The 17,313-nt window shown below is 36.7% G+C and overlaps 1 protein-coding gene across 1 annotated transcript in view; it reads right to left on the reverse strand.

Moving 5' to 3' along the window:
- MCF2L2 (MCF.2 cell line derived transforming sequence-like 2) overlaps window positions 1-17,313 on the reverse strand; it is a 191,182-nt gene that overhangs the window by 163,720 nt on the left and 10,149 nt on the right. The window lies entirely within an intron of this gene.

Genomic DNA, 17,313 nt, shown 5'->3' on the forward strand with positions numbered 1-17,313 from the left:
ATATATATATATATATATATATATCTTATTGGTTCTGTTTCTCTGGAGAACTTTGATTAATACATAGGGAGAGTCAAGAAAAGAGGGGATGGAGATAAAATCATTCCCAGAAAAGAAAAGTTCACCCTAAGTGCAAAGGGTCCTCGTACCTCAGGGTACTGACTAGAGAAAGACTCAAAGAGGCAGTGTTGGAAAGACAAGCCTTCTGGGAAAGAAAAGGAAATGAAAGGAGAGGTGGTAACTGTGTGGTAAACACAAAAAGAACCAAGAGATAAAATTTAGCATCCTGCAAGACAAAAAAAAAAAAAAAAATCAAGGATACACACCCTTCCCCTTAACTTCCAAAAAAAGTTTTTTAAGTCCACCAATAAAAGAAACTATATTTAGCTATACTAACAAAAGATGGTGTTCTTGAACTAGGAATCTTATAAACCACCCCAAACCACCAAACCTGTTTAGTAATTGCAAAGATGCAAGCAGTATTCATCTATATAAGTCTACTATAAAGGGGAAAAAAAGAGAATAAGAATCAAAACTTTTTAACTTCAAGAGAATGAGGAGACAAACCACAAAATTTTTTTAAAGAAAATATTTACAAAAGACATATTGGATAAAGAACGATTATCCAAAATACAAAGAACTTTTAAAATTTAACAATAAGAAACCAAACCACCCAATTAAAAACTGGGCAAAAACCCAAAACAGATACCTCACAAAAGAATATATTCAGGTGGAAAATAAGCATATGAAAAGATGTTTAACAACATATGTCATTAAGAAATTGCAAGTTAAAACTACAACGATATTCCACTGTACATCTATTAGAATGACCCAAAAATACTGACAGTACCAAATTTTGGCAAGGATGTGGAGGAACAGGAACTCTCATTTATTGCTGGTGGGTATTCAAAGTGGTACAGTCACTTTGAAATACAATCTGGCAGTTTCTTACAAAACTAAACATACTCATACCATGTAATCCAACAAGTGTACTCCTTGGTATTTACCTAAATAAGTTGAAAACTTATGTCCACACAAAACCTCACATATGGATGTTTACTGCAGCTTTATTCATAATTGTCAAAACTTGGAAGCAACCAAGATTTCTTTCCGTAGGTGAATGGATAAACTGTAGTATAGCCAGACAGCGAAACATTATTCAGTAATAAAAAGAAATGAGTTGTCAAGTCATGAAAAGACATGGAAGAAACTTAAATGCATATTACTAAGTGAAAGAAGTCAGTCTTAAAAGGCTACATACTGTATGATTCCAACTACATAACACTGTGCACACTGCAAAACTATGGAGACAGTAAAAATCAGTGGTTGCTAGGGGCTGGGGGGTGGGAGCATGGGACGGATGAACAGGTGGAGCACAGAGGATTTTTAGGGCAGTGAAACTATTCTGTATGACACTATAATGGTGGATACATGTCAACATACATCTGTCCAAACCCAAAGTATGTAGAACACCAAGACTGAACCCTAATATACATTATGGACTCTGGGGGTTAATGATGTGTCAATGTAGGTTCATCAGTGGTAACAAATGTACCACTCTGGTGCTGGATGTTAATGGGGAGGTTGGGTGTGTGTGGGGGCAGGGAGTATATGGGAAATATCTGAAGTTTCCACTCAATTTTGCTGTAAACTTTAAAAAAGTCTATTAAAAAACTTTTTAGATAATGAAAATTCCTTCCAAAAATTAGTCATTAAGCAGACAAAAAGGTGTAACAGCTCTCCAAACTGAATTACATGTCTATAAACAATCATGTAGGGGATGGGGCACAGGTGACACTTTAAATAAGAAACTCAAAAACCAAGAACAGAAATAGGACTTTTCTAATATGTAAAGAAACGAAGAAATAAAGTCAGAAAATTTTTCTGATTGAAGTCAGAAAAATAAAAGGAGAAGCAAAATCATGAGAAATGGAGTCTAAATAACAAGATACCAAGCAGTAACATATGTGAACAAAAGTTTAATAAGGAACAGTAAATAGCATAAAGAAAACAAACAAGTGAATGAAAATGAAAAAACAAAAGGAAACAATAACAAAGGTCAGAAAGAAAGTGGTGGAAACAGGCCAGACTGAAAAAGAAGCAACATATTTATAACTGGAGTCCACAAGACTAAAAGTAAAACAAAGGAACAGAAATAATACTTACAAGTATAATACAAGAAAACTTTCCAAAAACAATAAATGACCTGATTCTACATAAACCTGAAAAGGACTAGCAGGCACCTGGGAAAACTGATCTGAAACAATCAACTCTGAGACATATCCTAGTAAAACTGTTAGGCTTAAAGTAAAAATTCTAAGCACCTCTAGGAAAAAGATCAAATAATTTACCAGGAGAAGAGAAACAGACAGGCACCATACTTTTCTAAAGTAGTACACAAATCATGGAGAGAATGGAACAACATTCTACAACAATTCATGAAGAAAATGTGTGAACCAAGAATTTTTTATCCTGACAAGCTGGCTTTCAAGTATTAAAGCAATAGAAAAACAGTTATAAACATGTAAAAAAAAACTCAGAGAATTCTGTATCTATAAGCCCCTTTTGAAGAATCTAGTAAGATTGTCCTTCATCCAATTAAGAGATAACTTGGGGAAACTGCAGCAAAGGGATTAATTTAACATATTTAATGGTAAGTCTAATACTAACCATGGTAGGAAAATAAGATATAGAAATAATCCAAGTTAAAAGATAGAAGGAAAAGGGAGAAGGGGAGAGAAAAGAATAAGTTCATTGATTGTTGTAATAAGCAACAGGTGGGAATCAATGGATATTACTGAAAACTAAAAAACCAGATAGTAAATTGTTATATTTTAGAAAAGGGACTAAGGGCATTAAAAAGGCATAAATACAAGGACAAAAATCACAAATCTTTCTAAATATCAAAAGAAGTTAAAAAATTAAAAAGGAAAGAAAACATATCATGTAGAGAAATACAGTAAATATAACATAATACACCTAGTAGTTATAACATGAAATATATGTTGCTATTTTATGGGGTGGGACGAATTGGAAGATTGGGATTAACATATATACACTACTAGGTATAGAATAGATAACTAATGAAAACATACTGTTTACCACAGGTAACCCTACTCAATGATCTGTGGTGACCTAAATGGGAAGGAAATCTAAAAAAATGTGGATATATGTATACGTGTAACTGATTCACTTTGCTGTAGAGCAGAAACTAACACAGCATTGTAAAGGAACTATACTCTGATAAAAATTAATTTAAAAATAAATAATGATGAAATTGAGATCAAATATATTAGTCATATCAATAAATATGAACAGGCTTAATGCACTTAATATAAGAAAAAGATTTTCAATTTGACTTACAAAGTAAAAACCAACTATATCCAAGAAAAAGATCTAGAACAAAGTAATTCAGAAAGGCTAAAAATAAAGGAATTGGCAAAAGTGTGCTAGGTAAATGGAAACAATAGCAAGGGGTTTCAGTCTTGGTATCAAAGTAGGATTTAAGCCATAAAGCATTAAACATCACAAGAAACACTTTTTAATGCTAAAAGTCACAATTCACAATGGAGATATAACAGTCATAAATATCTATGCTCCAAATACCCTAATAACCAGTTTTTTAAAGCAGAAACTACAGGAGATACAAGGAAACAGACAGAAATACGTTTTACATAAGAGATTTTAATACACCACTTTCAGTACAAGATAGAATAGACAACATATCAATAAGGTTATAGAATACCTAAAACATAATCAAAAAGGAAGAGCTAATTGAAATGTATTGGACTTTATCTCCTGATAATACAGGATTCATCTTCTTTTCAAGCACACATGGAACATCCACAAAAATTAGTCATGATATAGGGCTACAAAGAAAACACCTGAAATTTTAAAAACCTTCTATTAAATAATTCTTCAGTCAGGGGGAAATATAAAATATAATTAGAGAATTGCTAAGATACAGTGATAACGAAAATATTGGGGGTTGGCCCAAAAGTTCGTTCGGGTTTTTCTGTACGATCTTACAGCAAAACCCAAACGAACTTTTTGGCCAATGCAAAACTACATATCAGAATTTATGGGCTACATTCAAAGCAGTGATCAAGAAAATTCATAACACTCAAAAAATGAGAAAAAACTTTCAACTCAAAAAATGAGGAAAAAAAAAAGCAACCCAAAAGAAAGCACAACGAAGAAGATATTAAAGAGAAAGGCAGAGTGAATAAAGTAGAAAAGAGAAAAGCCAATTGATCTAATTAAAAAATCAGAATCCCATTGTTAATTTTTTATTTATTTATTTATTTTTATATCTAATAGGATTTCTATTGTAGAAGACATTGCTAACAGCCTACCCAGTCACCATTGCCATCTCTCCATCCTTTTCAGAATCCCATTTTTTAAATAGATCTTTATTGGAGTATGATTGCTTCACAATACTGTGTTAGTCTCTGTCGTACAACAAAAGGAATCAGCCATATGCATCCCTGTGCTATGCTGCTGCTTCCCACTAGCTATTTTACATTCGGTAGTGTATATATGTAGATGCTACTCTTACTTCGCCCCAGCCTCCCCCTCCCCCATCCCCCGGGTCCTCAAGTCCATTCTCTATGTCTACCTCTTTATTCCTGCCCTGCAACTAGGTTCATCAGTACCATTTTTTTTTCAGATTCCATATATATGCTTTAATATACAGTATTTGTTTTTCTCTTTCTGACTTACTTCACTCTGTATGACAGACTCTAGGTCCATCCACCTCACTACAAATAACTCAATTTCCTTTCTTTTTAAGGCTGAGTAATATTCCATGGTATATATGTGCCACATCTTCTTTATCCATTCATCTGTTGATGGACATTTAAGTTGGTTCCATGTCTTGGCTATTGTAAATAGTGCTGCGATGAACATTGCAGTACATGTCTCTTTTTGAATTATGGTTTCCTCAGGGTATATGCCCAGTAGTGGAATTGCTGGGTCATATGGTAGTTCTATTTTTAGTTTTTTAAGGAACCTCCATACTGTTCTCCATAGCGGCTGTATCAATTTACGTTCCCACCAACAGTGCAGGAGGGTTCCTTTTTCTCCACACCCTTTCCAGCATTTATTGTTTCTAGATTTTTTGATAATGGCCATTCTGACTGCTGTGAAGTGATAATTCACTGTAGTTTTCATTTACATTTCTCTAACAATTAGTGATGTTGAGCATCTTTTTATGTGCCTCTTGGCCATCTGTATGTCTTCTTTGGTGAAATGTCTATTTAGGTCTTCCACCCATTTTTTAATTGAATTGTTTGTTTTTTGAAATTGAGCTCCATGAGCTGTTTGTATATTTTGGAGATTAACCCTTTGTCTGTTGTTTCATTTGCAAATATTTTCTCCCATTCTGAGGGTTGTCTTTTGTCTTGTTTATGGTTTCCTTTGCTGTGCAAAAGCTTTGAAGTTTCATTAGGTCCCATGTGTTTATTTTTGTTTTTATTTCCATTACTCTAGGAGGTGGGTCAAAAAAGATCTTGCTGTGGTTTATGTCAAACACTGCGCCACCAGGGAAGCCCTGTAGTTTATGTCAAAGAGTGTTTTTCCTATGTTTCCAGAATCCCATTTTTTAAATTAACAAAATAAATAAGCCACTAACTCACTTAATCAAGGGGGCGGGGGGAAAGGACAAAGCACAGATAAACTAAGAAATAGCAAAGGGAAAATAACCACTGAAACACAAGAAAATTTGTTTTAGGAAAATTACTTTGCATACGTCTATGCAAAGAAACTTAAAAGCCAAGACAAAAATAGGTAATTTCCTAGGAAAATACAGTTTACCAAAATTGATCTCATTAGAAATGTAAAGCTTAAACAGACCAATGTCCATAGAGGAAATAAAGTTATCAAGGTCCAGATTCACAGGGGAATTTCACAGGGGAATTGACATCATCAATGACTGTATAAAGTCCCAATGCCACAAAAATAGTTTCCAAGCCTAAAAACTGAAAGAAAACTTCAAAATGCTATTTATGAAGCAAGTAAGACAACGATACCTAAACCTAATTCAGTACCAGATAAAATTACCAGTTAATGGATATGATGGTAGAGCTATCCCATTTACAATAGCAACAAACATAAAATATTTAGGAATAAGCTTAACAATAAATATACAAAACTATGTCAGGAAAATTTTATACACTCCTAAAAGACACAAAAGTAGATTTTAACACATGGAAAGACTTTTCTTTTTCTTGATAGGATGATTTTAACACCATATATATGTCACTTTTCCCTGAGTAAATTTAACAGTCTCAATGACAAGACCAACAAGCTTTCTTTTTCTTTTTTTTTTTTTTAATGGAGATAGACATAGAAAGAAAACAAGAAAGAATAGTAGGAAAACATGAAAAAAGTAAGTAAAGCTTAAGGACCTGGGAGGGGAGGGGGAATTAATCCTAGAAGATATTAAACATATTTAACTCCTCATAATTAAAATAGTATATTACTCACTTATGAATAGGCAGACCAACTGCCTCTCAAATTACTGAAGTGAAGATGAGCTTTTAAAATTAATGGTGTTAGGATAACTGAATAGCCATTTGGGAAAAGATAAACTTAGATCTATACTTCATACCACACACAGAAGTAAACACCAACTGTATCAGGGCTAACTGTAAGAAGTGAAATCATACTGTATTACAAGAAAGCTTGGGTGAATTCCTCTATAACCCAGGTATACAAAAGTTTTGACAATGACTGAAAATCCAGATGCAATGAAAGAAACACTGATGTATTTGATGACATAAAAATTTCACATGGCAAAAAATATCCTAAGCAGAGTTAAAGGACAAACGAAAAACTGAGAGAAAATATATGGAACATACATCACAGATAAAGGGCTAATATCCCTAATCCATAAAGAATTCTTAAAAGTGACAGGAAAATAAAGATAGAAAACTCAATGGGAAAAAAGACATGAACTGACAATTTATATATATATATATAGTGTGTGTGTGTGTGTGTGTATTGTATATGATATCTACCATATATACATATATTAAAATGTAAAGTGATAGATGAAAAATACAAAAGAAAGTTAAAGACACAGAGGAGAGAGTCAGAAGATGTAATGTCCCACTAATTTGAGTTCCAGAAGCAGAAAACAGAGTTGTAAGAAAGAAATAAGCAAAGAAATGACAGAAAAAAAAATTCTAAGCCTAAGAGAGACTTGACTCTTCTGTTCAAAGGCCCAGCAGGATGAAAGAAAAAGTTTGAAATTTCAAACCTGCAAAACATAAAGAAAAAACCGCAAAAGCTTCCTATGGGGAGAAAGAAGCAGCTCCTATGAAGACTCAGATCCTTGTTACAAGGATCAACCTTTTATCAGTAACACTGAATGCCAGAAATCAACGGATGAATGTTATTTTACATAAATTCCATACTCAGACTGTCAGACAAGTGTGAGGTCAAAGTGAGCCATTTTCTGACATTCAAGATCTTGTAAGATTCACTTACCATACACCCTTTCTACAAAAGAAATAATTTGAAAGTTTTTTTTAATGAAAATGAAATCCCAAAAAGAATGAATGACCTTCCCAGAGACAGAATAAAAAGCAATCCCAGGTTGACAGCCTGTAGCAGGTGGTTTACACAGCAACCACCTTGAATTATAAGAGTAGCTCAGAGAGGCTCAAAAGAATTTGTCTAATGTATGCATTAGACAAATTCTATGATAAAGAATCCGTAAGATATTAATAATGCAATAGATATATGCCATTCTATAAACAAGAGAAAAAAAAGAAAGGCAATTAGAAATGCTAGGGGAAAAGGTATATAAAAAGTCATTGTCCGAGTCTGAAATGAATTAAATTGTGAGCAACCCATGGAGTATGAGAAAAGAGAACCTATTTTACCTTAACATTTATAGCATTCTCCTTTGAGTGACACAGGTTTAATGACTTAGGATTACATCTCTCACTCTAGACGTCCAATTATATTACATATATAAATGCATTCTACTGATTTCTATTATTTAGGATCAACCTATAATCAAAGAAAAAAACATTTATAGTAAGATGTAAAATATATTATAAATCTTAGTAATGGAAAGAAATTGGAATATAGGTAGAAGAACTTGAAGGATGAGAGTAAAGAAAGATATAAATGCACAGTAGTAAATCAACAAGTACAACTGGCCCTCCATATATGTAGGTTCCGCATCTGTGGATACAGAGGGCTGACTGTACTGTGCAACTTTGTATAAGGGATTTGAGCATGAGCAAATTTAGGTATCCTCAAGGGTCTTGGAACCAATCCCCTGTTTATACCAAGGGATGACCATATTGTCTACTGTTTATTTTATTATTTATACTATTTACTTATTTACTAATTATTATATGACTTTTTACTATTTATTACTTACTATTTTAAGAAAGCCTGAAAATGATAGGGAAGGAGGATTCATAGTTAGTCCACAATATTAAACATTAAAGGACTCTAGGCATTATTTATTTTTTTTTTTTTGTGGTACGCAGGCCCCTCACCGTTGTGGCCTCTCCCATTGCGGAGCACAGGCTCCAGACGCGCAGGCTCAGCGGCCATGGCTCACGGGCCCAGCCGCTCCACGGCATGTGGGATCTTCCCGGACCGGGGCACGAACCGTGTCCCCTGCATCGGCAGGCGGACTCTCAACCACTGCGCCACCAGGGAAGCCCTGACTGAATAATCTTTACAACTTAAGTGGGACGATAAACATTGCATTAAATTTATTCTTTTAATTTATTTTTGGCTGCATTGGGTCTTTGTTACTGCATATAGCCTTTTCTCTGGTTGCGGCAAGCAAGGGCTACTCTTCGTTGCGGTGCACAGGCTTCTCACTGCAGTGGCTTCTCTTGTTGCGGAGCACAGGCTCTAGGCGCATGGGTTTCAGTAGTTGTGGCACACGGGCTCAGTAGTTGTGGCTCGCAGGCTCTAGAGCGCAGGCTCAGTAGTTGTGGCGCACGGGTTTAGTTGCTCTGCACATGTGGGATCTTCCTGGACCAGGGCTCGAACCCGTGTCCCCTGCATTGGCAGGCAGATTCTTAACCACTGTACCACCAGGGAAGCCCAACTGCATTAAATTTAGTAATAATGTCCACTAAGTATTAACTGTCCGAATATTCTAGCTTAAAAGTCATCATACTTTTTCTGTAAAGAACCAGAGTAAATATTTTAGCCTTTGCAGGCCATATGATCTCTGCCTCAATTACTGAACTCTGCTGTGATAGCTCAACAGCAGAGCTACAACATTGAATCACTTTGCTGTACACCAGGAACTAACACAACATTGTAAATCAAGTATACTTCAATATAAAAAATAAAATAAAATAAAAATCTTTTCTCCACATCCTCACCAACACGTTATTTTTTTTGTATTTTTGATAATAGCCATTCTGATAGATGTGAGGTGATATCTCACTGTGGTTTTGATTTGCATTTCCCTGATGAGTAGTGATGTTGAGCATCTTTTCATGTGCCTGTTGGCCAACTGCTTATCTTCCCTGGAAAAATATCTATTCAGATCCTCTGCCCATTTTTTAACTAGGTTGTTTGTTTTTTGATGTTGAATTACATGAATTTTTTGTATATTTTGGAGAATTAACCCCTTATCAGATACATCATTTGCAAATATCTTCTTCCATTCAGTAGGTGGCCTTTTTGTTTTACTGATAGTTTCCTTTGCTGTGCAAAAGCTTTTTAGTTTGATGTAGTCCCAGTTGTTTATTTTTGCTTTTGTTTTCCTTGTCTATGTAGACATATCCAAAAAATCTACAAAGACTATGTCGAAGAGCATACAGTCTATGTTTTCTTCTAGGAGATTTATGGTTTCAGGTCTTACATTTAAGTCTTTAATCCATTTTGAATTTATTTTGTGCATGTGTGTGAGAGAGTAGTCTAGCTTGATTCTTTTGCATATAGCTATCCAGTTTTCCCAACACCACTTGTTCAAGAAGCTGTCTTTTCTCCACTGTATATTCTTGGCTGTTTCTGATGAATTAATTGCCCATATGACTGTGGGTTCATTTCTGGGCTCTCTATTCTGTTCCACTGATGTATGTATCTGTTTTTGTGCCAGTGCCATACTGTTTTGATTACTGTAGCTTTGTAGTATAGTTTTAAATCAGGGAGTGTGATCCTCCAGCTTTGTTCTTCTTTCTTAAGATTGTTTGGGCTATTCGGAATCTGTTGTGTTTCCATACCAATTTTAGAATTATTTGGTCTAAACAAAATTGATGAACCTTTAGCCAGACTCATCAAGAAAAAAAGAGATGGTCTAAATTAATAAAATCAGAAATGAAAAAGAAGTTACAACAGATACCACAGAAATACAAATTATCATAAGAGATTACTATAAACAATTATATGCCAATAAAATGGACAACCTAGAAGAAATGGACAAATTCCTAGAACTGTACAGTCTTCCAAGACTGAGCAATGAAGAATACAAAGTATAAACAGACAAATTACCAGTAAAAAAAAAAAACTGAATCAATAATAAGAAAAACTCCCGAAACAACAAAGTCCAGGACCAGATCATTTCACAGGTGAATTCTACCAAACATTTAAAGAAGAGTTAACACCTATCCTTCTCAAACCATTCCAAAAAAATTGCAGAGGAAGGAATACTTCCTAACTCATTCTATGAGGCCAGCATCACCCTGATACCAAAACCAGACAGAAATGTCACCAAAAAAGAAAACTACAGGCTAATATCTCTGATGAACATAGATGCAAAAATCATCAACAAAGTATTAGCAAACCAAATTCAAGAACACGTTAAAAGGGTCATACACCATGATCAAGTGGGATTTACCCCATGGATGCAAGGATGATTCAATATCCAGAAATCAATCAATGTAATACACCACGTTAACAAATTAAAGAAGGAAAATCATATGATCATCTCAGTAAATGCAGAAAAAGCTTTTGACAAAATTCAACATCCATTTATGATTAAAAAACTCTCAACAAAGTGGGTATAGAGGGAACACACTTCAACATAATAAAGCCCACAGCTAACTAAAAGTAGAGTTACCATATGATCCTGCAATCCCACTCCTGGGCATATATCCAGACAAAACTCTAATTCAAAAAGATGCATGCACCCCAATGTTCATTACAGCACTATTTACAATAGCCAAGACATGGAACCAACCTAAATTTCCATCAACAGATGAATGAATAAAGAAGATGTGGTGTATATGTGTGTGTGTGTGTATATATATATATATATATATATATATATATATATATATATATATAATGGAATATTACTCAACCATGAAAAAGAATGAAATAATGCCATTTGTAGCTACATGGATGGATTTAGAGATTATCATACTAAATGATGTAAGTCAGATAGAGAAAGGCAAATATTATATGATATCACTTATATGTGGAATATAAAAAAATGATACAAATGAACTTGTTTACAAAACAGGAATAGATCCACAGACATACAAAACAAACTTATGGTTACCAAAGGGGAAAGGGGGGTGAGGGATAAATTAGGAGTTTGGGATTAACATGTACACACTACTATATACAAAACAGATAACCAACAAGGGCTTACTGTATAGCACAGAGAACTACACTCAATATTTTGTAATAACCTATGAGGGAAAAGAATCTGAAAAAGAATAGATATATATATGTATAACTGAATCACTTTGCTGTACACCTGAAACTAACACAACATTGTAAATCAACTACACTTCAATAAAAAAATAAATATAAAAAAATAAATAAAGCCACAGCTAACATCATACTCAATGGTAAAAAGCTGAAGGCATTTCCTTCTACGATCAGGAACAAGATAAGGATGCCCACTCTTGACACTTTTATTCAACATAATATTGGAAGTCCTAGCCCCAGCAATCAAACAAGAAAAAAAAATTAAAGGAATCAAAATTGGAAAGGAAAAAGTAAAACTCTCACTGTTTGCAGATGACATGATACTATACACAGAAAATCTAAAGATGCCACCAGAAAACTACTAGGGCTCATCGATGAATTCAGTAAAGTTGCAGGATATGAAATTAGTATACAGAAATCTGTCACATTTCTATACACTAACATAAACTATCAGAAATAGAAATTAAGATAACAATCCCATTTACAATTGCATCAAAAAGAATAAAATACCTAGGAATAAATCTAACTAAGGAGGTAAAAGGCCTGTACTTAGAAAACTATTGATATGACACTGATGAAAGAAATTGAAGATGACACAAACAAATGGAAATATATACCATGTTCATGGATTAGAAGAATTAGTATTGTTAAAATGACTCTACTACCCAAGGCAATCTACAGATTCAATACAATCCCTATCAAAATACCAATGGCATTTTTCACAGAACTAGAGCAATTATCTTGTTTGTAATTGATAATACCATTGAGTAAGAACAAATTTCAGATATTTACAATCATTAGCACTGTTAAATTCAAGCAAGAGGCTGTGTTTTGAATGTCTAAAGAAACCTGAATTATCAGAAAAGGGAAAGAGAGCTCCTCTCTGTACAGGATAGATAGCACAAAGGCAGGATACAGCATGGGTATTCTAAAACAATCACTTCAACAAATGAACAAAGAAAAGCTGTTGTATACACACTAGGTCATTCTACTGGGGAGAAACAATGTCAGACACCCTGGCTCTTACATAGCAAAGACCAGCAATCTGGCATATTAAATTTTTTTCTGGCTTCTAATATAGTCCATTCAAATTCTCCTGGTATATAAGACTTACTTGCCATTGTCACCATTTATTCATAATAAATCCATGGGGTGCTCTCTAATTTTGAGCCTCAGTTGGGTGCCTAAGGTCTGGTCTCCGAAGGCATCCTTCCTGAGAGCTGTGAAGCAAATCCATCCACCTTGGGCAAGACAGCAGCCCAATAAGACTCCCCACTCTGAACCTCTATCCTTAGAAGTCAAATGAACGATTCCATTTTCCTGATTTGGGGGAGCAATTCCATAGCCAGTCCAGGAAATAACATACCTTATCCTAACTACTCAATCATAGCAGCACCTTTCCTATTAATACTATTCAAAGCCACTTAAAAACAGGGGCTTTTCCACTGTCTTCATAATAGTAAAAGGCCCAGATCGAACTCGCTTCTCTGGCGAGGCTGGTTTCTAAAGCTGCCGGGTTGCTATAATCCCATTCAGTCTTTCAATACAAACGAGCAAGTCATTATAATTCACAGGTCAAATAATAACACTGTCCTCCTTCCCTCTCTTCCTAAAGTGGAAATGCCCGACAGCATTCTATCAGACAGTGTATTGTAAAAGAGGTACAACTCTTCTCAAAGAATATTCATCAGGCTTTATGGGAGGAAAAGGGACATGGAAGAATTCTTCAAACTTAAATAGGCCTCTGGACAGATTCATTATAGAAAAAGACCTTCAGAAATAGTAAATAATCATAAAATTCAGTTATGAAATATAGTTCTTGTTACCATCTAATAAAAGTACTTTCTCCAATCCCTCTCAGGTAATGAACTCAGAACTATGAGTAAAACAAAGAAACTGAATAGAGAAATAGGGTAATAAAAATGCATGCTTAGGGCTTCCCTGGTGGCGCAGTGGTTGAGAGTCTGCCTGCCGATGCAGGGGACACGGGTTCATGCCCCAGTCTGGGAAGATCCCACAAGCCGCGGAGTGGCTGGGCCCGTGAGCCATGGCCGCTGAGCCTGCGCGTCCGCAGCCTGTGCGCCGCAACAGGGGAGGCCACAACAGTGAGAGGCCCGCGTACCGCAAAAAAAAAAAAAAAAAAAAAAAAAAAAAAAATGCTTAGTTATACAAATATTGATTTTTCGAAAAACAACTGTGATTTAAAAATAGTTGGCCATCTCTGTGGCTCAGAATATTTCACTAATGCCTTTTCAAGCCACTCAGCTACAGTCTGTAGCCACTGGAGACAGTTTTCAAATGAGACCTCAATTCCATGTGCCCAGACATGTAAAAGCAAAAAGATCTGACTGTGAACACAATTCCTAAAGCTGAGGATCATCATTAGTTCCTCATTCTCCCTCTTCCCTCACAACCACCAGTCCTCAGTGCCTGTCCTTCCTGTCCATCCCCTTCTGTCCAGTCCTCCTGCCATCATGCAGCTCACTCCCTCCTCACTTTGCACCTATCCCGGGACGGAAGCCCTTAATTGGTCTCCCTGCCCCCTTTCCCCCACTACCTGTGATCCATCCTGCACACCACCACCAAATTAATCTGATTGCCATTTTCCTCCTCAGAACCTCCAACGGCCTGGTCCTGCTCACTGTGTGTAAACTCCTTAACTTGGTGGAAAACGCCTTGCCCGGTCTGTTCCCCACTGTCTATCCAGGTCTCATTTCTCACTGCTATCCGAAAAGGATTTTCACTCTGCTCTGGGCAACCTGGATAGTCTGTAATTCCCCAAACAAGCTCTATTTAAAACTTCAAAATCCAGCAGTGGAGTGGGGGTTGGAAATAGAAGCCAAGTCATTTGCTCCAGACACAGCTGAGGAGCATAGAATCTGGATTTCAATCCAGTTTGGCCTGTGTCCAAAGCTCTTAAACACCATCCCGTTCTCTCTCTCTCTCTGAAATGTCCCTCTCCGATCTACCTGTGGAAATCTTATCCATCCTTTAAGCCCACTTCATTCTTGAAGCTTTCCTTGTTTTTTCCTGTCTGAAGTGACTTTTCTCTCTTCCGAGCTCCTATAGCAGTTTCTTTGCATATTTCACAAAATATCATGACAACAGAGTCCTGTGATGAATCTCTTGAGATCCAAGATATTGTCTTATGGTGTTTTTGGTCCTTTATGGCACCTAACCTAGATCCCTACACACTGATGGCACTCAGCAAAGATCTGATAAAAAATGAGCTACCGTGGGAAGCCTTACGGCACTCACCCAACCCAGCCATAATGAGAGATCCTTATTCATTTCAGGCATCGAGCTTTCCTTTCCCTGCCCTGAGTATCCTGCCAGTCTCCTCTTCTAGTGTGTCAATTCTTCCTTCTTGTTGTAGGTCATTCCACCTGCCTATAAAACATTGTGCAATCTGGGAAAAGCTCTGGTGCCTGGTTACCACTGTAACATTTAGAAAGATGCAAATTGTGATGAATAGGAATCATAAAAGGAACAGGAGTGGTTTCATTCTTTGGAAACTGAAATGCAAACTGGGAAGCAAAGTTTAGGTCAAATTCTCCTTTCAGACCTTCTTACCTGTTGTCTCTGTTTTATGTTGAAAGTAACAAGGGGTGGGCAGTGAGCAAGTAGGAGCAAATGCCAGGAAGAGGAAAGAGGAATAACTGGTCAGACAACTACTCTTTCTCAAGAGACAAACTGCACTCTAGGAAAGGAAAATACTCCCTAGTTCACAAGAAATTATACAAGAAGCATAGAGCAGAAAAGGGAAGACAGGCCTAAACAGTAGCCTCTTGATTTTTCTTATCTTTTTTGCCTGTGAGATAGGGTTTCTACCCCTTGATGCTTCTCTCTACACTGGGTTACATGGCACTCAATGTCCAGTCCTTAGCGTGACTCAGAAAAGGCTGCAAGGACAAGATGAAAATGACACTTTTCACTTAGCACATGACTGTATCCGGGGATTCAGTAAAATTAGACAGTGAGTTTAAAACAAATATAATGAGAATGGGGAGAAGGCACTTCCACCCATTACCCACCTCCCTGCTCACCCTCTTCCTTGCTGCTCCTCACAGAAGGACAGGTCAATGTTTTGGTAGGCAATTGAGCCGAAGAGGGAGACCAAGTTCAACTCCCTATAACCCTGGGAGGAAAAGGCAGGAGTGAGGAGTGGGGTTCCCCTCTCTCTGGCAGCGTCCCGCTTCTCACCCTATAACAAATACGCTTTGATTGAGATGAATTATATCAGAACTGGAAATTCCACCAACATCACTTTTTGAGAACCTACTATGTGCTGGGCTAGGAATTAAAAAAAGAAAATAAGGGGGGAAAAAAGCATTGGCCCCTACTCTTCACTAGTTCACAGTCTAATGGAAGACGCAGAAATAATTTCCATATACTGTGGCATTATACAAGGGGTACACTCTGGGTTCTGTGGAAATAAAGAGTCTGTGAGAGCAGAACTGGGGTCAGGGCAAGTTTCCTTGAAGAAATGAGATCAGACAAAGGGCTGATGATGGTGCAGGAATTAGCCAGGCCTAGAAGGGTGGCAAAGGCGTTCCTGTAGACAGAACCATGTAAGCAAAACCCAGAGATATACAGCATCCTTCCCTCAAACCAACAAAGCCCAAATCCTCTCGTGTCTGCATAATACATACAATATTCCGAGATCAGAGGCAGAGAACAGGGGAAATAGTGAAATGTAAGTACTGAATTTTGAAGAAGTACATTAAAAATAAATCCATAGCTTTCTCTGAAGAAGAAGTAAGAAGGGTAAAAAACAAAAAAATAAAAACAAAAAACCAAAAAAGAGTGGGTTTGGTTAAAGCAAACTAATCAACTTCCTAATCTCTGCAGGTGGGATCAGACTCCAGGTGGCCTTTCAATCACAGAGCAGGTGTTTACCTCTAAATCATATAAGGCAGATGGAAAGCAAGCAAAACAGCACACCTCTGGCTGTTGTGTAGACTCCTAACCACAAAACACTTAAGTAACAGACGGTATCCTAAGCAATACAGACCCATGGAGGGTAGGGCCTTTCCTGGCCAAGTCTGCTTTCTGGGAGAATTGGGTTTGGACCCCACGCCCAGCTCCATCTATGTCTATAAAATGTTTGTCACCAGTATGAACTCTGGACCACACTCCATCCCTTGGAGATCTGGCTATTTATTGACTTAAGTGGCATAAATATGTGAGACCTGGGCCAGAGAGGGGGAAGTAGCAGATGCCCAAAAACACCTCTGTTTTGGTCTCAGCTTTAGGCACAGTTTTTATTCCTGGACTTTTAGTTTCCTTGCTCTGTGACTTAGTTTCTTCATCTGACAATGACAACTATAAAATCTACTCCTGAATTCCTTATTTGAGGGAGATAAATTCAATAACTCCTAACATGGCTTGACCTCCCTGAGCAGCGGCCAGGTGTCTGAGACGACAGGCCCCAGGAAGCCAGAATCACCTTAATCTAGAGCAATGAACCTGAAGGAACAAGAGCAGCATTAGCGATTCAATCAATTTTCCTTCACTCAACAATGTTTATTAAGTACTGCGTATGTGCACACCATAAGCAAAACCGATACTCGTGTAACTTTGTTTTCTAGTCTCTTTCCACGTCCCTTGTCTGTGACTGATGGATAAGCAAAACTGGCTAAGTTATATGCCAGTGTGAGCTCT

The sequence above is a fragment of the Neophocaena asiaeorientalis genome, unplaced genomic scaffold, assembly GCF_003031525.2.
Source record: "Neophocaena asiaeorientalis asiaeorientalis breed wild unplaced genomic scaffold, Neophocaena_asiaeorientalis_V1.1 scaffold225, whole genome shotgun sequence".
Classification (NCBI taxonomy): domain Eukaryota; kingdom Metazoa; phylum Chordata; class Mammalia; order Artiodactyla; family Phocoenidae; genus Neophocaena; species Neophocaena asiaeorientalis.